The following is a 24,637-nucleotide window of genomic DNA, read 5'->3' on the forward strand; positions in this document are numbered from 1 at the left end:
GAGCACAGCGACACACCACATCAGCATACGCCTAACAAAAGTTACCGTGGTCCCTGGGAGCACAAGCAGCAATGAGGTTGGAGAGGCTGCAAGCCGGCACAGAAACAGTTAACCAGACCCAGCAGACAATCCCTAGGGCATGCCTGGACAGCTGACACATGGTGCACAACATCGCTCCACATCTCAGTTCTGGCCCGTAGCACTGCAACACTTACCAGTCGGACCGCAGCAGGATGATACCAAACGGCTGGAGGGAACGGGCTGAGGCGAACTCTCTGCCAAAAGGGGACTTCCTAGCTGTCCGCCTCCGTACTGCAGACTCTGAGTAGGGATGACTTAACCCCTTAAGGACACATGACATGTGTGACATGTCATGATTCCCTTTTATTCCAGACGTTTGGTCCTTAAGGGGTTAAAGAAACATCCTTTTCCTCACTGAGGGTGCAAAATGCCCTATATTCCTACTATGTGCATTACTACTCAGATGCCTGATGCTGGGATCTCGGGGTGTTCCCACACTATAAGGTTGTTTTCTCATGATACCTATAGAGTTCTCCAGGGCATACTCAATGTTTTTATATTTTATTTTAGGCCTGCTGCCCACTTATGTTGTTTTAGATGCCTCTATGATATCACTTTGCCAACTGACCCCTAACTAGCAAAGCATAGTCTACACAGGTACATAGAGTTGGTTTCAGCTGACTGACTAAGCCTAATTTTACTCTAGTGTTTTCACATTATGTAGATCACAACTCCTCCATCTATGAGCAAGCATAACCCCTGAAACCAGCATTGTGACTCATACAAAGCGTTTGATATAAGCATTGTGACTGATATATAAGCATCGCGTTTGAAATAAGCATTACGTTTGATAAAAGCATAGAGTTTGATACAAGCATAACCCATGTAACCAGCATTGTGATTGTTAGAAGTACATAAGCATCGGGTGTGACAGAAGCATTGAACCTGTGTTATATTTGTATTTTATTTTTATTTTTTGTTTAAATTTCTACGTACATGACCTGTGCAAAGATTTTTATGAGCATGTTTATTACAAAAATTATGCAGTGTTAACTCATTGTTCTGCCCTGAGCTGCTGGTATCTGCCATTGTGGCAATACCAGTAAGTATGTGCCTTCCATGCATATAAAAAATAAAGAGTTTAAAACAAACACACAAACACTATTAAAGTTCAATTTACAGAGCAGGCGATAAAAACTTCTAAAGCAAGTTAATATTTGATTGAAAATGAAACCATTTAATTGCAGGCTGTGGGGGGTCACAGTCAAGGGAGGTATAGCTAGTCACTAATATTCAAAAGTCCACATACTGTTACCTAAATTAACGCTATTCGTGGACTCATACACGTTTCTTATTTCATGGGTTATTAATGTGCAAGACGCTTGATATCATTCATAACTAGCGACATGTTATTTTCATATCTCTTGATAGGAATAATTTTCACTTGTCTGTTCAACCAACTGAAAATTATAAACTATCAATAAAAAATGTTTAGACATAAAAAAATTATAGGGGGGGGGGAGCCTGACTGTAGAACTGGTCAGATGTGTTTTCGCTGAGTTCCAAGAACAAACTACTAAATCTGCCCAATTCACAGAAAACTCACTGTCTCCCATTGGACAATCACACTATATTTGCTTCTACAAACTCCTGTGACCACATTCCTGGGGCAAAGTTTACCCATCGGGCTTCTATCCCGCACCCCCCCTTTGGACCGGAGGGGGTTATCCCAGTCCCCGCTGGCATGCTGACCCACTCACCTCTGCTGATTTCAACAACTCCTTTGGAGCTGATAACCCGCACACAAAGTACCAACATGGCCGCCGATGGCAAGTCACCAGCCCTTTCAACTTCCAAATTATGGGCCGCACAGGAGGAGAGGCTCAATAAAGCCTTTGAAAGAATATGGGAGCAATTCTGGTACAGAATCCAGCGTCATGCAGAGAGACTCGGCACTGTACCTAATCTCCAGCCTCATCCCCCAAGCAAAGACCACGTGCTGAGACCCACTGGGAAAAGCCTAAAATTAGTACCACTAGTGAAGAAGCAGAGGCGGGAACCTCAGAATGCGCATAAGCGTCGAAGACTTGATGCCGCTATGGACCACTATCTTCCAGGGCGACGGAACAGGTTGGGAAAGCTCCCTGCGCACATCTCACATCCTCAGAAGGCCATTGCACTGCGTGTAAACAAGCTGTCAGTTTAAGGGCCTCAAGACCAAGCCCCAGGTCATATTCCTCCATGGGACTCAGGAGTTTGATGCCGTGAACTGTTTGAAGACCTGGGGCCAATGGGATACAGCAATGTGAGACTTGAGTCATCAACATTACTGGGGCAGTGTCCATGACATGCTGGGTATCGGCTGAAACACACTTTGCTCCTATAGATACAGCCCTCTGTATCTATATGGTTTTCTCTGCTCCATTTGTTTTGTACAATGTTATGCACTGTTCCACCATACAGCACCCAGTGGTATTAATTGCTCTATGTCTACCATATCAGGAAGAATTACTTTACTGAGAGGGTAGTGGATGCATGGAATAGCCTTCCAGCTGAAGTGGTAGAGGTTAACACAGTAAAGGAGTTTAAACATGCATGGGATAGGCATAAGGCTATCCTAACTATAAGATAAGGCCAGGGACTAATGAAAGTATTTAGAAAATTGGGCAGACTAGAAGGGCCAAATGGTTCTTATCTGCCGTCAAATTCTATGTTTCTATATAGCACCATGCCTCTGTTAAGCTTGTTTCACCCTCCCTAGCATTGGCAGCTAGACTATTTCCAAAATCCAGCATGTATTAATATGTTTTCATTTTTATTTCTCATCCTCGCTCTCAGGTAGTAAGGCGTACATATTGCCTCTCTGTTTATTCCCTATTGACAGGTATGATACCTTGTCGTATGTGCTCACCACCAATCTGTACAGTCACCTACTGTCATTTATTTACCAATCCTTAAGCAAGGTTTATCGTAACCTGTCACTGACAGTATGGATTGCACAATATCAGACCCAGTATTAGTACTCTGACAGACATGCGAGACTAGCCTGCAATTTACTTGTTGTTTTTATTAAGTTTACTCACTCAAGTAATGTAACTAAACACATAGCCAGTTAACCTAGCTTGTGTCACTCATTATTATTGATTTCTTATTCACTGGCTTATCTTTTATGAACGTGTTTATTATTACTAAAAATGTGCAGTTCAATCTTATGTCATGACACTGTGTTGCTTTAACATGCCTGCAAAGGCCTGATTTTGCTGTTGTGGCATTACAGGTCATCTTGTACTTATATGCACCAAAAATAAAGAATAAAAAAAAATAGCTTAGATTGAATCAGGGTGTGCATTGGCAGCTGTTCTGGACTTGCAGGCTGGAAGAGTGCATCATAGTGCTTAATAATGCAATGATAAACTTATTTCAATGGCGGAAACTGAAGTCACTCTGATGAGGGTGGGAGCCTCGGCAGTTCCTTATGGACACACCATTGGAAATGAAGAATGGAGAGGAACGAAGCTGGCTCAGTTAATACAAGGTAAAATAACCCGTGTTTTTGAAGATGGTTTGGGACTGGTCAATTAAAATCTAACAGAGCCTGCATTTTATTTATTTATCCGACCGAGTACCTTCCGTTGATGGACGCTTTCTAGCCTGCGCTGAGGACCACAAGCACTGCACTGGACACCACAACTACCGCAGACTCCACAACTGCCGTAGCTTAACTGAAGTCTCGCCGTCTTCCTTCCACCCTGGATCAGCCTCTGTCCTCCAGGACCGTGTGGGAAAGACCTCTCCTCCAGGAGAGCGTATCAGGAACAAGCTCTTACAAGAGCTAAGTGATTCAAGCTCAGGGGAGTATGCAGAGCATAGCAATCCCAAGTGTGAATATAGCTGTTCCCTCCAATCACGAGACAAGACTACGTATTGAGGGTCAAGAAGATCTGACGTTTTAATCAAACACTCTGCTTTTATGCCCATTTTACAAACATAGTACCGCCCACAGGGTTTTGAAGAACAACCAATCAAACAAGTATAATATAATAAAACACTCACATTCATTCCCACAAAGTCCTCCCCTCTGCCTGATATAATAACTGTACACAATGGGTTAATGTAATTATCACAGGCAGGAAAAATATAATTTTTACACATGTACTGTAACTTTAAAAATATACATTCAATCTTCATAAGTTACATATTAATACTCAGGACACTTTAATTATAAACATATCCAAAATTCAGCCAATTCCATCCAGGGATTAAAAAGTTAGTCGGAAGTCCTTTATGACCAACCGCAAGCACATTTTTATGCCCAAAACAGTTCCATAGATACGGGCTGTGCGGTCGGTCTATTTCACACTGAAAAAATGACTAAGTCCCATTCGAATGCACGAACGGGGCACCATTCGTGAAATTGGCTCAGTATAGCAGTACATTCAAACTGCCGAACAGGACTTAGTTTCCAGTTGCAGAGTCTAAGTGTAGGAGAAGGTAAGGGTCAGCAGTGTTCGTTGAAATGTACAGCCGATTTCAATTTGGCTGCACACACCGCTGACCGCGTGCGAATGAACAAAGATGGCCACCGCCACGTGTCCGTATGTACGAACGGCGGCCCCCTAGCGGTGGGCAATTTACCTACAGCAGGCTCCCAGCCTGGGAGGTAAATTGCCTGCACGCTTCCACTTCTGGGTGGTCCGCCTGTATAGTAAATGGTTCAGTAAGCTCCAATTACCAAACCATAAGGCTGCTATCATGGTAGAAAACACTTTCAAAAAGAGGCTTGTTCAATTTAGAAATGCCTCCAGCCTGAAAGGAATCACAATCATTGAAAAATACTGTCTCAGTGAGCAGAATTTCCATGTTACACAGAAATTCATTGTGTTGGAGCGCTGTATGGTAATTCTCCCAGTGACCAATAAGACGGATGCCCTGTAACCATTGTGGGTGCAGGGTGTGTGTAGTGTAATGTATTCATTGGTGTTAAATGTTTGTGCGCTCTCCTATCTTGCTAATGCATGCAATAAACTAGGTGGATTTGGCTGTGGAGCCAGTACAGCACCATCTGCTAGTTGCAAGGGCTTAGCAACAGCTGTATGCACTGCCTGAATAGTAAGGATTGCTAACTTGCATATTCAGGTAGATTTGCATATTGCAAATTCTGCAGACAGGAGAGATATTTTGTGTTTATTATTGTCTTCCCCACCCCTTTATGAATATTTTGTTATGTTAATATAAGTTCCTATTTGTTTTCTGCTATGATTTGGTTAATTGTATTTTATTGTGTTTGTCACAGGAAGGTTGATGTAATGAACACATGGGCTAGGCCCAAGTAAAATAAAGTATTGTATGTTTTTTGTTTTTTTTTAGAACTTGTGTCCTGTGTGGATTTTTAGGGATCCCAGTAAGTCTTTGGACCCGTTTACTGGCTGCACGACCCCTCTGGCCCTGGGATAAATCAAAAGAGCAAGCCTTGAGAGCCGCAATAGCCTTTGTAAAAGCAATAGCTATAATCACAATATAGACCGTGTTCCAGATACCTGTCTGGAAGGAAAGCTGCAGAGGAATAGGCAGTGGAGACAATACCAGGCGTCAGGAAAGTGAAAGCACAACAGCTTCTCCAACACTTCCCCTGTATCCACCTGATAGCCAACGCTTCTCTCACACAGCTGGAAGCTGTAGTAGGACGAGAAATAGTGATATGCATCCATTTTTTCCCCACACGAACATGACTCTTTTTAGGACAAAAAATTAATTATACAGAGTATTGTACCTCCGTGAGCAGGTAACCACACTAATATTTAAGGTTTTGGTGCTTTAAAAAATACAGAATATAATGGTTATTGAATACACTGTGCTAGTCATAGCTAGCCTAGCTGAGAGGCGTGCCTAACAATGCAATCTAACCACGTTTATAGTGATGTTAAAAATGGTTATTACATATTTAAAGTTTTTCTTGCTTTATTTTTGTGGCGAAACCAACTTCGCCACTGTGGGCTGGAGAAGCCTGGCTGCTAGCCTCCTGCCCGCTGACTATGGCCCCTGGACATATTGCACTCTAAAGACTATATTTGGGCATGTACTAATTTATATTGCTGCTACTGGCCCTTTAAAATCAGCAATGGACATTTTGGGACTACTGTCCCTTTAAGACTGTGAAGCCTATCCTATTGTACTGCCTGTATATTGTATATGTATTTATGTATGCAGTTAACCTGGGTTATATATATATGCAGCCTTCATCTGATTGTTCGGTAGAATCCCTCCATTCCTTGTATTGAGGAAACTACCGAACAACCAGACCACCCAGGACTAAGTGTGCCTCCAATTACCGTTTGCAACAATGTTGCAAACGGGTAATTGGCAATCAGTGCAGTGTGGTCTTTGTCCTCTGGGTGGCCGCCATTCGGGAAACAAACACGTGGCGGCGGCCATCTTTAACTACCGAACAGCGGTGTTTTGCCGTCGAGTGTCTGGAACTGAAATCGGACACTTGACTAGGCAAACACCGCTGAGACCTCCATACTTCCAGAAATTCGTATGGAAACTACCGAATGACCCCCCGTTCGGTAGAAAGAACCCCACAAACAAGGGAATTCATTCAAACCCTCTCCAGGCTCTATAACACAGGCAATTCGTCTGTTTTCATTCCCTTGTTTGTGACCGACCGCAGGGCCAAAATGCATGGAACTGATTTCGGATACTTTACCCAGGCGGTCGGTCAATACTTTAAAGTCCCATAACTCCTGAACCATTTATCCGAATGGGCTGATTCTTGCATATGTTGTCCCCCTGAATAAGGGCTATCAGGGGATACCTGTCTTGGAGGTGTAGCATATGTATTTGGGGTACATCCAGGAATTGGGGAAAAAGGTGTACAGTATAATTGTGTTAAGTGTTAATCTAAGGGGAGGAAATGTGTGGGAGGTACATCCATGTGATTGGTTAATTTCATCCTCCCCCTGGGAGTGTCCTGTATGTACTTGTTGGTAATAAAAGCCAGACTGGGTGTCCCAGTCTTGAGTTCCTGCTTAACCCTCAAAATGAAGTGTCGTCTCGTTCTTGGGGGGGATTGGATTGTAAGCTGACTGCCAAGAGTGTAAGCCGATTGTATGCTTTTCTTGTTCAGCTGTTCCAGTTCGGAGTGTTATTTCGTATCCAGATCGGGAGTGTGGTGTTCTGCAGTAGCTGTGCCTGTATCCAGAAAAGGGGATTATCGCCTAAACGGATTTTTCCCCTTTCATGCTGAAACGGTCCGTTACAATTGGTGGCAAGCGGTGGGATCGTTCCTACAACCAGAGGGACAGCTACAGACAACACCATTCCTGGATTACAAAGTGAGGGCAACGCCAGTACCCGTACAGCGCCCCTATCTACAAGGAACCAACTGCAGCAGAGCAAGCATGGCACCCAGCTACACTCAAGAGGCGTATGACAGAGAGGTCACCAAGATACTGGCTTTATGCGGACCCAACCCCTCAGAATATAGAGTGCAGCGTGTGAAGCAAGCAGTGCGAGAGTACTTGCCGTGGGAATCAGAGCGGGCCAGGGGGTTTGCAGACCTCCCTCCCCAGCGGCAATGTGTGGCCCAGGGAGCTGATGGTGTCGTCCATCCTCCCCAGCAGCCGTGTGTGTCCAAGGGAGCCGAAGGTGCAGTCCTTCCTCCCCAGCGGCAGGCTGAGTTACAGGGGGCAGAGGTTGTTGTTCCTGCCCCCCAGCAGCAAAGTGAGATGCCAAGAAGGCAGTGTGAAGTGAAGGGAGAGGAGAGCAGCGTCCTCCCTCCCCAGCGGCAATGTGTGCCCCAGGGAGCTGATGGTGTCGTCCATCCTCCCCAGCAGCCGTGTGTGTCCAAAGGAGCCGAAGGTGCAGTCCTTCCTCCCCAGCGGCAGGCTGAGTTACAGGGGGCAGAGGTTGTTGTTCCTGCCCCCCAGCAGCAAAGTGATATGCCAAGAAGGCAGTGTGAAGGGAAGGGAGAGGAGAGCAGCGTCCTCCCTCCCCAGCGGCAATGTGTGCCCCAGGGAGCTGATGGTGTCGTCCATCCTCCCCAGCAGCCGTGTGTGTCCAAGGGAGCCGAAGGTGCAGTCCTTCCTCCCCAGCGGCAGGCTGAGTTACAGGGGGCAGAGGTTGTTGTTCCTGCCCCCCAGCAGCAAAGTGAGATGCCAAGACGGCAGTGTGAAGCGAAGGGAGAGGAGAGCAGCGTCCTCCCTCCCCAGCGGCAGTGTGTGCCCCAGGGAGCTGATGGTGTCGTCCATCCTCCCCAGCGGCAGTGTGTCCTGCAGGGAGCAGAGACAGTCAGTCTCGCACCCCAGCAGCCGGACAAGAGAATGAAAGGGGAGACAGCTGGTCCCCCTTTCCACCAGCAGAGAGAGTGGCAGGGAGAGGAGCCTGCTAACCCCCCTCCCCAGCGGCAGTTTACCGTCCAGAGAGAGGAGCTTGTTACACCCTCTCTCCAGCGGCAGCCTAACCCACCAAGGGGAGATGTTAAGCCCCACATCTGTGCAGATGGGACCGTAGTCTCTGCACTTACAGCACAAGGGATAGGGACGGTCGGTCCTGTCCCCCAGCCACAGAGCGATATATCTAAAGGGGAGACAGTCGGTCTCCAGCAGCCAGGCTCCCACCAGACTACTCCCGTGGTAGTGCTGGCAACAGGACAGAGTACCGCTGGTCTCTGCCCCCTCAGCAACCCACCAAGGCAGCCTATCAGTCTCTCACCCAGCCGTGGGGAGGCACCTGAACTTGGACAAAATTCTCCCTCACCCAGGTGTGGTAACTGTTTATTATGGGTGGGCTGCTCTACTACTTCTGTTCTGTGGGTGGGTTGCTGGACTAACCAGGGCACTGACCGGCAGGAGGTCAGATACCCTGTTAGTCTAATTGGTAAAGGGGAGAATTGTGGCGAAACCAACTTCGCCACTGTGGGCTGGAGAAGCCTGGCTGCTAGCCTCCTGCCCGCTGACTATGGCCCCTGGACATATTGCACTCTAAAGACTATATTTGGGCATGTACTAATTTATATTGCTGCTACTGGCCCTTTAAAATCAGCAATGGACATTTTGGGACTACTGTCCCTTTAAGACTGTGAAGCCTATCCTATTGTACTGCCTGTATATTGTATATGTATTTATGTATGCAGTTAACCTGGGTTATATATATATGCAGCCTTCATCTGATTGTTCGGTAGAATCCCTCCATTCCTTGTATTGAGGAAACTACCGAACAACCAGACCACCCAGGACTAAGTGTGCCTCCAATTACCGTTTGCAACAATGTTGCAAACGGGTAATTGGCAATCAGTGCAGTGTGGTCTTTGTCCTCTGGGTGGCCGCCATTCGGGAAACAAACACGTGGCGGCGGCCATCTTTAACTACCGAACAGCGGTGTTTTGCCGTCGAGTGTCTGGAACTGAAATCGGACACTTGACTAGGCAAACACCGCTGAGACCTCCATACTTCCAGAAATTCGTATGGAAACTACCGAATGACCCCCCGTTCGGTAGAAAGAACCCCACAAACAAGGGAATTCATTCAAACCCTCTCCAGGCTCTATAACACAGGCAATTCGTCTGTTTTCATTCCCTTGTTTGTGACCGACCGCAGGGCCAAAATGCATGGAACTGATTTCGGATACTTTACCCAGGCGGTCGGTCAATACTTTAAAGTCCCATAACTCCTGAACCATTTATCCGAATGGGCTGATTCTTGCATATGTTGTCCCCCTGAATAAGGGCTATCAGGGGATACCTGTTTTGGAGGTGTAGCATATGTATTTGGGGTACATCCAGGAATTGGGGAAAAAGGTGTACAGTATAATTGTGTTAAGTGTTAATCTAAGGGGAGGAAATGTGTGGGAGGTACATCCATGTGATTGGTTAATTTCATCCTCCCCCTGGGAGTGTCCTGTATGTACTTGTTGGTAATAAAAGCCAGACTGGGTGTCCCAGTCTTGAGTTCCTGCTTAACCCTCAAAATGAAGTGTCGTCTCGTTCTTGGGGGGGATTGGATTGTAAGCTGACTGCCAAGAGTGTAAGCCGATTGTATGCTTTTCTTGTTCAGCTGTTCCAGTTCGGAGTGTTATTTCGTATCCAGATCGGGAGTGTGGTGTTCTGCAGTAGCTGTGCCTGTATCCAGAAAAGGGGATTATCGCCTAAACGGATTTTTCCCCTTTCATGCTGAAACGGTCCGTTACAATTTTGTTTTTTGATATTTGTTTGCTTGTTGGTTTAAAAATGAAAATAGTGCTGCAACTCTGTCAATATGTTGGTTTGTTTTTACTGGCCACAGCAGGAGGGTCTGTTTAACCTTTAATATTTTTTTTTTGTATTTTAATATTTAGAAGTGTGTTTAAAAGTATATCCAAAAATATTATATAATTTCAATATCTTACCCAAAAATATGAAATTAAGGCTTTAGTGGGTAATGTATTAATCCCCTAGAAGAGCCTTAACGGCGAAACGCGTGTTGGGACGTTATTTGTATGGTGTGGCTTCTATGATGAGGGATGACATGCTTTAATATATTCAGACTATACCACCCAGACAAGATTTATTATTTTATTTATTTTGTACTTTTTCTTCTATTCTTTATTCCAGTTTTCATTCTGTGATTTCTAAACATCCTGCATTTACTCGACTAAGAGGAGGGGAGGTGGTTATTAGTATTTTTTTAAAGGGTGCCCTTAAAGGCACAGCAGAGGAGGGAAGCTAGTCTCTCCACTTTTAGCGTTCTCTCCTGCCTATATATACAATCTTTTGCAGGGTTTGCCGTTCTGCTAGTATTCAAAACCGCATTTATCTTTTTCCATCCTCTTTTTTTATTAGACTGGCAACTTTTGTTTCTTTTGCTAGCAGTTACATTTACTGTTATTCTGTATCTACTTTTTGCAGTATCTCCTCTTACTTCTAAGTACCACTGACTCACAGAGTGATATTATTGAATTCTTATCATTTATTTCTGTTATTTCTTTATGTTATCCAAATAATAGGGTTATATTTCTTTATTACTTTATTTATTTTTTCCTTATGTGATTTAGGAGTTTTATTTACTCCCATCTAAGCAGAAGCTATATTTACTCTGCTTATTCTTTATTTTTTATAACATAAATTTTTTAAACTATATTAATTAAAAGTTACGTTTTATCTGGGTTACTCGAATTTCAGAAGAGTTCACCTACTAAATGGTTCACCCTTTTGTTTCTTCTCTCTATTCTTTAGTTCATTAATTCCCCCCCCCCCCCTCCCCTTCCCCAGAGTAACTGGACACCTTCTCCCTGATGGGTTTTTATCTATGTATTAATACTATATTTAGATATTGTTCCTGTGTCACTGTGTAATTGTCTCATTTATTGTTAATTTCCCCCCTTTCATAATGTAAAGCGCTGCGGAATTAGTTGGCGTTATATAAATACCAATAATAATAATAGTATTGTTATCAATATACAATTAGTTAATCCAAGCCACCTATCAGACTAAGGCCTCAGTTTAATATTTTTGGATAAGCTTTCCAGAAGATTTCATATTTTTGGATAAACTTTAACCTCCCTGGCGGTATGATTATGTCAGGAATTTTGTACCAAAAGCGGTACCATTTTTTTGCATTTGAATTACCCGCCCAGTTCCGCCCCCATGTCAGGTATGTCAATCAAATTTTAATTAATCAAATCAAATAATTACGTTAAAAGATTATTTAAATATACATGTAGAATTTTAATATATATGCATTTATAGGTATTTAAATTCTACGTGTATACTAATGTAATCTTTTATGTAATTATATGTATTTATCTATATATATATATATTTGCGGTTATTTGTATTTTATATATATATATATATATATATATAGATATATATAGAATGTCATTCTAAGTGTATTTTGTTACCGATATATATATATATTAATAACAAAATACAGTTAGAATGAAATTACATATGCATATATAATTTATATAAAATTTTGTTTCAATATTTTATTATTTTATTTATTTATTATTTTAATTATACGTATTTATATATAATATATATATGTACATCTATTATATATATATACATATTATATATATGTAACGTCATTCTAAGTGTATTTTAATATTAATATATATACTTATATTAATATTAAAATACACTTTGTATGACGTTACATATATATAATATGTATATAATAAATTAAGTATATAATAAATTAAGTATAATTTAAAAGACCAAAAGTAAAGAAGCCTTTAAAAGTTAAAGAAAGTATAAACCTCTAACTAGATATCAGACCATATGGTTGGGGGATTGGGTGCTGATGAGATGGTGATTCTGAACAAACAGGTCCCATAGGCTTCTAAAATATCAAATTGTGCACCAACATTCTGTGTTCCTACTGCGCATTCAGTACGCTACGGAACACAGATAACTGCAAGAGTATATACATTTAGCATCGATATAAGCCTATAGTGGCGACACCATAGGACGTTTTATCAATTTGGAGAACATCCCCTAGCATAGTTACTATTAAAAAAATTATCTAAAAATATACAACATAAACGTTATATAAAAGAAAAAACAAGATGCATTGTGCACAGATCAGATTGCAGAACTTGAGCCATCTTCCAAATGTGGAACAAACGATACTACTTTAGGCATGTCCCATGAATGTGTATTGGCAAGGCCTCTGGGCCCAGTAGTTGACACAGACAGTCCCAGGCCATGAGAAGGGCTGGATCTTCCTCTAGAGATGCGATTTTACAAACAGTCCCATCTTTTGACACTGACATAGACCATGGAACAGTCCATCAATTTGACTCTGGAGTATGACATCTTTAATAGCTGCTGTAGGTTGATTTGGGATCTTGTGAATATGGTATACCCTTATCCAGAATTAAATCTTATGATCAATTTCGGGGGGGAAGGATAAATGCCAAAAGGCAACTCACATAGTGTGGGAGTGCTTTCATAGTGATGTCACCTGGAATGCTTCTAAGTTTTATGTTCCTCCATCATGTCTACTGTATATACAAATGGTTTATCTGTAGATTGTGATTGTTGTATAACTTGCTTGACAGAGGACGTACCCTGATGGAGATCGAGGATATCTTCCTATGTGGCCTTTAGCCAGTTCGTCACTTTCTACAAATCTGCTTTTATTAAAGCAAGATCTATCTGAAATAATTTCTGTATATCTGTTAGTAAGTTTCAATATACTGCTTTGTGGCAGGTGTAGTCGCTGCTGTTTTCCCAGGTAGAACTGCTATTTCTGGTGGAGCGGGCATAGGGACATCTCCGAGGATCCTCAGCAGAGTATGCCTTGCGCACCTCCATATCTGCTATTTTGACAAATGAATGGCATTGAAAAAGTGTACCAATACCTTGGTTGTCAGCCTTGGTACTTGTGTGTGGCTTTTAGCGACCCATTCCTGTAGCCGGTATTATAGTGCTAACCGGGACTGCAAGCAGCAATTATTTCCCTCCACAGTGTGCTTATCTAGCAGGACACATGTCTCCTCTGCAGCTGAGGAAGGCCCCAGAGCTACGACGCTGCTTTTGTGAGCCTGAGAATAAAGGAATGGCATGGGGTCGGAGTTGGGGATATTGGATGCAAATTGTGGGTCGACTAAATAGAGTCTTGAGCTATTTGACCATGTAATTCATCTGAATTAGCTGAAAATTGGGCGCAGTATCGAGTGTTGTTGGCATGGATGCTAAAAATCTACCCCCAGCTATTTTTTTCATCTTAGAGACTACCTATTCAGTAGTAGTTAAGGCATTCTTCCTGCACTGCCAATACATGGCAGGAAGGAAGGAGTTAGAAAGGACTCTAGCAATTACTGCACTTCATTCACATCTCTACCTGGCAGTTGTATAATAAATGGTTTCAGACGCTTACATACAGAGCTAAACTATTGAGTTGAATGACTCTGTATGAGATTTTGTTTGGTTATTCTAGATTCCCGACCTAAGCTTGTCCTGATTACTCGGTTAGCTGCGTGTACTGACTGTAAGCCTGTATTGGCTTGTTATACCAAGTACTCTGAATTCTGAATCCTCTGAACTTGGCTTGCTCCTATTTCTGTTAATTATAGCTATTATTAAGTGACTACACGAAAAAAAAAAAATACTACATTTACAATACCCTGGGTTACCTACTTTTTAAAATGTCTTGCCATAATGGGGCTAATTTTCATTCTTAGGTGGCATACTGCCTCAAAGAGACATTAGACCCAGAAATCCAATCTGTCACATTCAAAGTTTGAAAAGGGCATCAGGTGATCTAATCACTTTGCAAAAAAACTGGAAAAACTGTACATGGGGCACTGTTGTATTTGTGAGACGATGATAATTTAAAAATATTGGGGCGTTATTGCACATATCAGGGTTATGAAATTTACTGTGAAAACTTAATATGTGGTTGGGGAAAAAAAAGCCCCACAAATGAAAGTATAAACACTTAATGTGGACAACATTTGAGATAAACTGGCTACATCAAACAACTGAAAATACCCATTTTCGATTACCCTTGGTTGTCTACTTTAGCAAATTGCTGCCATAGTGCTTCAATTCAACATCGTCAACAAGACTGAAATGGGCAGGACCCATACTTTCCACTGTAATTTCCAAAAAAAACATCAAATCTGTACCTGGGGGTGTTGTTGCGATATTGCTGAACACACATAGGAGTGTTTTATAGCAGTAAGACATAAGGATGATGATATAAAACAGTAAAATTGCAGTGCTTGTGTGAAAACACAAACAAAAATATGAACACTAAATTTGGCCAGGCTTTGTGATGGTCTACTAAAAAAGACTGGACAGATCCATTTTCAAATACCACGGGTTGTCTACTTTGGCAAATGATATGACATCATGGAGATCATTCTCTTTCCTGGGCTGCCATACTGCCTAAATAATGATTAATGAATAACTTGGAAAAATTCCAATCGATTATTAAACAACGAAAACATCACAAATTCCTAAGGGACACAAAAGATTTCAAAACAGGCAATATATACAGGAGATCTCAAAGGAGAAGAAGAATAAATAGGGACCAATTCTCAACCTCTGAGTACGAAACTAGCGAATCAGATCCTGATTCTCAAACCTCCACTGGAGAAGAACAGAGTGGGGGAATCCTTAAAAAAGGGGTCACTTTTTTTAGAAAAACAGGGGGAAGGTCGCCCCCAACTAAGACCAAGACCCAGGAGACAGTACAACCGAAAGAGTCAGTTTTAAACAGAAATTAAGTGATTAACTTATCTAAACATAAGTTAACACAGCCGGAATTGGACCTACTAAACAAGGGGTTATCAAGGGGTTTTCATTCATACCTACCCCACACCTTGACAAATTCACGTGGGTGAAAGATATTCACCTATTTGCCCGCAAACTTCTGTCACACAAAAACTTTCTCCTCATTGAAGATAAAAAAGCTAAAACGTTAGGCCTAGATCCTAAGGACTACAAAATGACTATGCTACTAGTTGAACTTTTAGAGGAAAACGATTGTGGAGAACTAGCACCACATCCCTTAACTAACCTAAAGAAAAGAGCCGTTACTGCCCCAAACTTGGAGACTCTAAATATATTGAGACCTTTGTTGAGCTAGTATGCAATGAGATTGAAAAAAATAAAACATCTGACCTAGACTTCAAACTCAAATCTCACTACAGCAGAAGCTGGCTCATTGAACTCCCTAAGAGACAATAAGGAAATCACGATCAAACCGTCTGATAAGGGGGGTAATGCAGTGATCATGGACACTACCAATTAAGTCAATATGACAAAGAAAATATTGACTGACGTAAACACTTACAAAATAATACAACAAGACCCAACTAGAAAGTTTCAGGATGAACTAAAAGTAATTCTAGAAAAAGGACTCAATCAAAAACTAATTACCAAAAATGAATACAAGTTCATTCTAGGTGAAAGTCCACGTATTTCCACCTTCTACAGCCTCCCTAAGATACATAAACAATACAGTACTCTAACAGGTAGACCAATAGTCTCCGGTAATAACAACTTAACCCAAAATGCAAGCATATACCTTGACCAAATTTTAAACCATTGGTTACCCAACTTCCATCATACCTGAGAGATACCAAACAAACTCTAGCAGAACTAACCAGAATACAGATGGCGCCACATTCTACACTATGTAGTTTGGATGTAGTTTGGATGTAGAGTCCCTGTATAGCTCCATCCCTCACTCCTCAGGCCTAGAACATATAAGCTACTTCTTACGGAAAAGAGGCCCACATCTATCTGAACACAGCGACTTTTCAGTACAACTACTCAAGTTTGTTCTGACACACAACTTCTTCTTGTTCGATGGTGTATACTACCACCAGGTGCAGGGAACGGCTATGGGGACGTCTTGTGCGCCCTCATATGCCAACCTGCACCTGGGATGGTGGGAGGAGAAATTAGTGTTTGCGGATCCACAAAACCATCTAGTCCAATGCATCCACTACTGAAAGAGGTATATAGATGACATTGTTATCATATGGACAGGTACATCAGAACAGTTTTCAGATTTTGTGGACTCATTGAACACGAATGACCTCAACCTCAGATTCACCAAAAAAGGTTGGAACCCCCAATCTGACATTCCTAGACCTTACCCTAATTCCTAACCCGAATGGGACAATCAAAAGCAACCTGTTTAGGAAGAGTACGGCTACAAATAGCCTACTAAACTGGAAGAGTCACCACCCAGTCCCCCAGAAAAAGGGGATTCCCATTGGCCAATATCTACGCCTTAGACGTAACTGTACAGATATTGATTATTTCAAAATTAAGGCCAGGGATCTAAGGACTATGTTCAGAACAAAGGGGTATCCCAACAAATGTCTCAAAAGGGCCTATCATTGTGCCCTACTAGTAGACAGAGAGAGCTTAATAAGAGAGGACTCAGTTCCAAATAAAAAACTAATGGAACAAGACAACAAGCAACTCAGCTGCATAGCCACTTACGACGCTGGATGGAACTGTGTGAGATCAATTATGCATAGATTCTGGCCACTGCTAAAACAGGACGAACAGTTGAGGGATATCATCCCATCACAGGTATACCTAATAGCAAGAAGAGGAAAGAACCTCAAAGACTCCTTAGTACACAGTCACTTCCAGAGGACCCCAGCACCGACACATTGGTTAATAAAAAAACCATCTGAAAGGCACCTACAAATGTGGTAGGTGCAAGGCATGTAAATGTATCAAGAAAGATTCAAAAACCTTTACCGACAGTACCAAAAATCAGCAGTTTGACACACGTTCCTTCTTTAATTGCAGCTCAAAAGGCTTGGTCTATCTGATTACTTGTCAATGCCATATGTCTTACGTGGGAAAAACCTTCCGTCCCTTCAGAAGAAGAATCCTTGAGCATATCAACTCTGTAAAAACCACAAGACATATAGAAACTCCAATCTCCAGACATGTAAAAAACATGCACAGTGGAGACCCCACAGTATTGAAATTTCAGGCCATAGAACTCATTAGACAGGACCAAAGGAAGGGAAACTGGGACCAACATATCAGGAAAAGGGAATGCTACTGGATTTATCGGCTGAAAACTCTGTCCCCTAATGGATTGAACGAAGGGTTCACTTATAGTCCCTTCATTACTTAATCTCTTCATATAAAAGGATGACAACTTGTAACTTTTAACCAGCACTGTAAATAATTCACTGTAAAATAATTTATCTAGCCACTTATACACCTTATATCATTTAAACCCTGTACCAATCTCTTCAAAGCTAACTGATGTAACAGTATCATTGAATATTATTTATTCATTATTAACACTGTCAAATACCCAATATGACCCTCACTAATCTTCATACAGTCAATGCATCCCTTTAGTAGGACAGCATATGTTGACTAATCACAGGGTCATACTTCCTTGTTCCATACCTTTTCATCATCTGTCTTTATTTTGTAGCCATTAATGAAGAAGAAAAAATGGTACACTTTACAAACAATGATATAATAAAATATTTTATTTATACACACACAAGTTACCTATACTTCTATCTGGACTATGCAATTCCAATAGACATTTGATGAATCAAGATTCCCCAGGAACAGCAGTATTTGGACATTATGACTTCCTCCTTTATCCATAGAAACATAGAATGTGACGGCAGATAAGAACCATTCGGCCCATCTAGTCTGCCCAGTTTTCTAAATACTTTCATTAGTCCCTGGCATTATCTTATAGTTAGGATAGCCTTATGCCTATCCCACGCATGCTTAAACTCCTTTACTGTGTTAACCTCTACCACTTCAGCTGGAAGGCTATTCCATGCATCCACTACCCTCTCACTAAAGTAATACTTCCTGATATTATTTTTAAACCTTTGTCCTTCTAATTTTAGACTATGTCCTCTGGTTGTGGTAGTTTTTCTTCTTTTAAATATAGTCTCCTCCTTTACTGTGTTGATTCCCTTTATGTATTTAAATGTTTCTATCATATCCCCCCTGTCTCGTCTTTCCTCCAAGCTGTACATGTTAAGATCCTTTAACCTTTCCTGGTAAGTTTTATCCTGCAATCCATGAACAAGTTTAGTAGCCCTTCTTTGAACTCTCTCTAAGGTATCAATATCCTTCTGAAGATATGGTCTCCAGTACTGTGTACAGTACTCCAAGTGAGGTCTCACCAGTGTTCTGTACAATGGCATGAGCACTTCCCTCTTTCTACTGCTAATACCTCTCCCTATACAACCAAGCATTCTGCTAGCATTTCCTGCTGCTCTATTACATTGTCTGCCTACCTTTAAGTCCTCAGAAATAATCACCCCTAAATCCCTTTCCTCAGATGTTGAGGTTAGGACTCTATCAAATATTCTGTACTCTGCCCTTGGGTTTTTACGTCCAAGATGCATTATCTTGCACTTATCCACATTAAATGTCAGTTGCCACAAGTCTGACCATTTTTCTAGTTTACCTAAATCATTTGCCATTTGGCTTATCCCTCCTGGAACATCAACCCTGTTACATATCTTAGTATCATCCGCATAGACGTCTTTTAGCCCGTGATTGGCGAATACCCAAGTCTGACCCGTCAATCAAATGACGTCCGTCCAACCATCTGGCCTTTCCCTTCCCCCCCCCCCCCTTCACCCACGGATAGCCACGTGGGGCGATGCATCATTGTTGACGTAATTCGCCCCGCCTACGGCAAAGTCACATGGGGCGATACGTCATCAATGACGCTAGGACATCCCGGACATGTGACCCAATGACGCAGGAGGGACCTCGTATTTGATTGGTCACAGGGGGTTTAAAAGTCCCGGCTTTTTTGCGAGACATCTTAGCCCCTGACGAAGGTGTTGTTATACACCGAAACGCGCGTCGGGCGTTAGCTCATCACCCATTTTTTCACCACTTGTTTGTTCACTTAAGGGATACCTTTTCACTATGGGTATTTAGACCCTTGTAAGTTAATTATTTTTTTCACTTAATACAGTGCCGTTCCAACAGTTTATGCGATGGCACACTAGGCAGTACTTTTTACTTTTGTAGAGTGAGTTGTAGATTAGAACACCCTCGAAGGTGTTTGGAGGATACTAGGGACTAGCGCATAGCTTTTCTTTTTTACAAAGATATCAGAGGAGTTTTTTGGCAGTCCTTTAAAGTATACCTCCCTCTGAATATAACTCACACAAAGGGGTTTACCTTACTTGCACAATTGACTGCAACATTGTAGCTACAAACCCCCTCCTTCATTTTTACTGTCCAAGTGTATCTATGGGAATTTTTTTTGTTAGCCCACAACGGGCGAGTCTTAGTTGGTGATATCTTGCTATTAATAAGGATCTAATAAAGACAGTTGTCAGGAGATCACTTTGCAGGAGCACCAATATATAAGAAATCAGGGAGATGTCTCTCCTTTTTTAGCTACCCATCTCTCCTCCCAATATATATGCATCGCATTACTGAAGGACTTTGTAGGTACAGACCTCCAAGTTGTCCAATATATTTAATTTCTGCCAGTAAAAAATATTTTCTATTCATACATGTACCCAGGTCCAAGCCCTTAGGTGGACTGGCACCACCTCCTGACCACAGCTTTGTCTATTTGTCCCAGAATACCTCTCCCTTTTTTCATCTAGGTAGGGGTCTGGGATCACTAGGCAATCTATCCAATTTTCTACTAAAAAAGACTGGACAGATCCATTTTCAAATACCACGGGTTGTCTACTTTGGCAAATGATATGACATCATGGAGATCATTCTCTTTCCTGGGCTGCCATACTGCCTAAATAATGATTACTAGCATTCTACACTGAAGGGCCTGTCTAGAGTTCGTAATCTAGAAAACACATGCTTGACATCTTAGCGATGGCATCATTACTCCCGCGACTGCTTCACATGAAGGAAATTATTCACCATCCCAAGCCTCTCTCGTTTGTTTGTTATACTTTTGGAATGGTCACTTCACAGTGGGATGTCTTAGTATCTATTCTATGCATTGGAGTAAGAGTATTTTCTGCCTCCTGAATTTTATATTAAAAAAAGTTATATAGGCACATGTGACGGTAGTCACCATCATTGAGGATGGAAGACACACAATGTTTGGGTCCCCATATTCCTTTTGTTTTTTGGGTCACCCTGTGCCCATTATTGGTACAGGGTATGCTTAATGTATGGCTCGTATGGGACATTCCCCCACCCCTTTTTCCTGTCCTATTGTTTCTCCAGCAGATAGTTGTCACTGCCAGACCAGTTTAAACTAGCTGCCCTGTCCCTCCTCAATCTCCTATCAGCCCTTGCTATTGTCTGACCCCACCCTTCCTTGTACTATAGTACTCTATGCACCATATTGTATGTAAATGAGGCTGTTGAGGGCTTAAAATGTGTGCCAAGTCTATTAAAGTTAGTTGCTGTTTTAATCTTCACCAAGTGTCGTCTGGTGTGTGGGGAAATCTGCTGATGGAAATTGTGTCCAGGGCTATATACACAGTAGCCTGGTCCAGGGTGGAAAAGGCCCTCAGAGATTTCAATCAAGCCTCGGCGACTAGGTCTGAAGTGCTCCAGGGTCCGTGATAGCTACAAGGAAGCAGACTTGGCGGAGGTACTCTGTCGGAGTACTGGAGCTTAGTCACAGCACAATTTATCCTTTTGTCATCGAGAAATTATACTGATGGGTTAACTCTGTGGAGCTTAAAACAATGTGGACAAAAAAAAAAAGAAAAGGTTAGCATTGTTTTAATTTAATGCATCTCTCTCTGAGGAGATGGTGATTGGTGCAGTATTTTGCATTGCGTGCACAACAGCCTTCCACTGCTTTCCTATAGGAATGGCAAAGATCATCAACATAGAAACATAGAATGTGACGACAGATAACCATTCGGTCCTTCTAGTCTGCCCAGTTTTCTAAATACTTTTATTAGTCCCTGGCCTTATCTTATAGTTAGGATAGCCTTATGCCTATCCCACGCATGCTTAAACTCCTTTACTGTTTTAACATCTACCACTTCAGCTGGAAGGCTATTCCATGCATGAACTACCCTCTCAGTAAAGTAAAACTTCCTGATATTATTTTTAAACTTTTGCCCCTCTAATTTAAGACTATGTCCTCTTGTTGTGGTAGCTTTTCTTCTTTTAAATATGGTCTTATGGTAGACATCACTGTTTTTTTTCCAAATTACTGACCAGGTGCATATGTGAGCGTAATTGGAACAACCTGTCCAGCTGAGTGTTTCTGAAAATCCCAATTGATATATCAGAATCCCAGTAAATACAAACTCGGGGGAACTTAACTCTGATTGCCAAGTGAAGACCAAGTATCTGATTTCTTTGGAGCAGGTGTTCTTGAAACCCACTGTACCACTTTGCAGAGCATTTATGGTATTCATTGCCATGAAGTCAAACATCTCATTTGGAACATACTTTGAGAAGTATTCATATGGCTCAAATATGCTTTTGATGGTTGTAACTGATCTATGATACCATTTTATGTTTTGTTTAGGTTTGAGGCCCTTTATCACTTATTTCCTCATTCTCCATAATTTCTCATGTCCGGTTTTCTAATTCGCCCTCCCCACTGTCTTTTCATGAATCTATTAAGAACTGTCATATATCACTATGTAGTTTGTTGGATAGTGGTATATAATCTCTTCTAAAATTACCTGCTAATTCAGCTCTTTTCCACCTCATTACTAGACTACAAGGATTTCTGAAATATTTTCTGTTATGACTTTTTTCCATAGCTTTTAATGCTGTATACTCTAAATTGAATAGTAATATAATCATAATGATTTAATAATATAATTTTTACTGTAAGAAAAGTATTTCATCAATAGAATGACTAAAATGCCAACTCCATGTTAAGATCATTCATGACCGGTTGTCCATCATAAAATCCTGTGTTCTCTAAATTGGAAACAAATAACTCTGAAATGCCAACTTAACATGTTAAAATCACACCCAGTTCAAGAAACCAATGCTTACATAAAATCAAATGTGAGAAACGGATTACTCCTCTTTCTGTTGTAGCTGTGTGCCATGGCTGTCTTCTTTGAAGTCTGACTTCATAACACTGAAGATTTTCTCTCAATACTCAACTCTGGTTAGTAAAGTAAAACCTTGACAGTTACTAAGTAGTTTATGGGAGAGAAATACTGAACTTTCAGTGAATAAAACCAAGTAACATGTGATATCACTGTTTAGTAGCATGGCACACGAGTGGGGGCATAAAGGAAATTTATACTAATGTGGAGGTCATATCAACCTCCATAGACTTACTAAAAAAACCACACACACACACACACACATATACACACATACATACACACATATACACACATATACACACATGCTGACAGCACTAGCAAATAGTCAAAAAAGCATTTTTCAGCAAATTTGTTAAACCTGAAGAGGCATTATGTGCCCGATGTATGGAATAAAATCGCCAAAGCCTACATTTTGATTATTAAATATAGACTTTGATATTCAAACTGTACTGTAATTGATCAGAACCACTGAATGACTTATATATGAGTTAATATAATGATCATGCAAAAATATCCTTGATTGAGTCTCTTATTGTAGTCATTAGTTACAAGGATCCAGTGGCATTACCAATATTTCAGTATTATCAACCAAAATAATCAATTTCTTAACACATAAGGCACTGCACTCCGATGCAGTTACAACCCCTTTTGAACTATAATAATTTGCTCAGCATCATTCAGTTAGCTTGAAAAGCAGGAATGTATTATGAAAATACAAACCTACAATAACCCAATGTTCCTGGATTTTAAAAAGACTCAAGGATTAAAGATATATAGAGAGGAATCCATAGTGACTTACACATGGACCAAAGAAAAGCACAAATCCTGCTACTGCTGGACTTCCGTCACTTTGTGAACTTTCTGAAGTTTGTGAACAACACAGGGAGAATTGGTTCACCCCTACTAGTGTTATGTGACACATGCAGTCTGGGATCAGATTATATGTAAGATGTCAGAGAAGATAGGGGGGGGAAAGAAAAAAAAATGGAGAAAAAGCCTCTGTGTATATTTAGTCTGAGTATTTTACAGTTTCAGATTAGACTAAACTGGAGTGCTGTTAAAAAGATATGATAGCACTAAAGGAACATATATTGAATACTATGTGTTGGGACCAAGATCTTTGCAATAGCCCAAGCTTGGATAAAGCTTGCTACAATTGTAAGAGGCCCAAATTATAGAAGTCTACCTGGGGAATATAGCAATAGTTATTTGGGACATGTTTTACAGAGATAATGTAATTTATTTTAACCAATCTTAGCAAAGCTTTAAATAAGAAATGTATGCACCATATCCAATACAGCTGGGGCGGCCATTTAGTCGAGAGTAATCAGCCGACTTGTAAATTGCGATAAACATCAAAGAAAGAGGCACTTGCCGTAAACTAAGAATTTCTCAGCACTATCAGCAAACCAGGACATTCTGCATACATGCAGAACAAGTCTACTGCTGTCTAGGGGCTGGAAAGAATTTACTTTTAATAAGACAGACATGATTTACAAGTAAGCCATGTCTTATCACACTGCTGTCGCTTTACTGCCTAGCAGTATGAGAAAGTATTTAAAGTGCTATACAGGAGGCACATGGGACCAATATTATTTTACATTTAGAACATTCTCACTGCTGGAAGCTCAATAAAATAAGGGGGGTGTCAATGTGTTGACCGCATATCATGGGCCCAGATGATCTTGGTATTGCCCCTTTTTTTAAGGCCATACCAAAGGCTATCAGCAGAAGATCCAGACAGCGGACCAGACAGCACCTATGGACAGCATCAGACAACTAAAAAGGTAAAATACATTTTCATAACTTACTTATAATAGTACTGTTGTATAGCAGTGCAGCTTAGTGTAGTGGTTATGATTCAAAGAGTTTCTGGGATCTGACCAATGTTGTTTTGTCAATCTATTCAACAGTGCTTTAACAAAAATCACTCATCGGATTTGGAATGTATGTGATTGGGCAGCCACAGAGGTTCTGCGCTGGGGAAGTAGCAAAGGGCTTTCAAAAGTGGCAGCAAGCGATTTGCAAGCTGATTTTAAACATAAGCCTTTGAAAGAAAACGCATCATTAAATGCATGCAGTGTTTTCATCATGGGTATATCTATGAATATTGACTTTTGAAAGT

General features: G+C 41.2%; 1 protein-coding gene across 3 annotated transcripts in view; it reads right to left on the reverse strand.

Moving 5' to 3' along the window:
* The window catches only part of LOC134573056 (oocyte zinc finger protein XlCOF6.1-like), a 31,380-nt gene that overhangs the window by 2,521 nt on the left and 4,222 nt on the right, over window positions 1-24,637 (reverse strand). The window lies entirely within an intron of this gene.

Source organism: Pelobates fuscus, chromosome 1 (assembly GCF_036172605.1).
Source record: "Pelobates fuscus isolate aPelFus1 chromosome 1, aPelFus1.pri, whole genome shotgun sequence".
In the NCBI taxonomy this organism is placed as follows: Eukaryota; Metazoa; Chordata; class Amphibia; order Anura; family Pelobatidae; genus Pelobates; species Pelobates fuscus.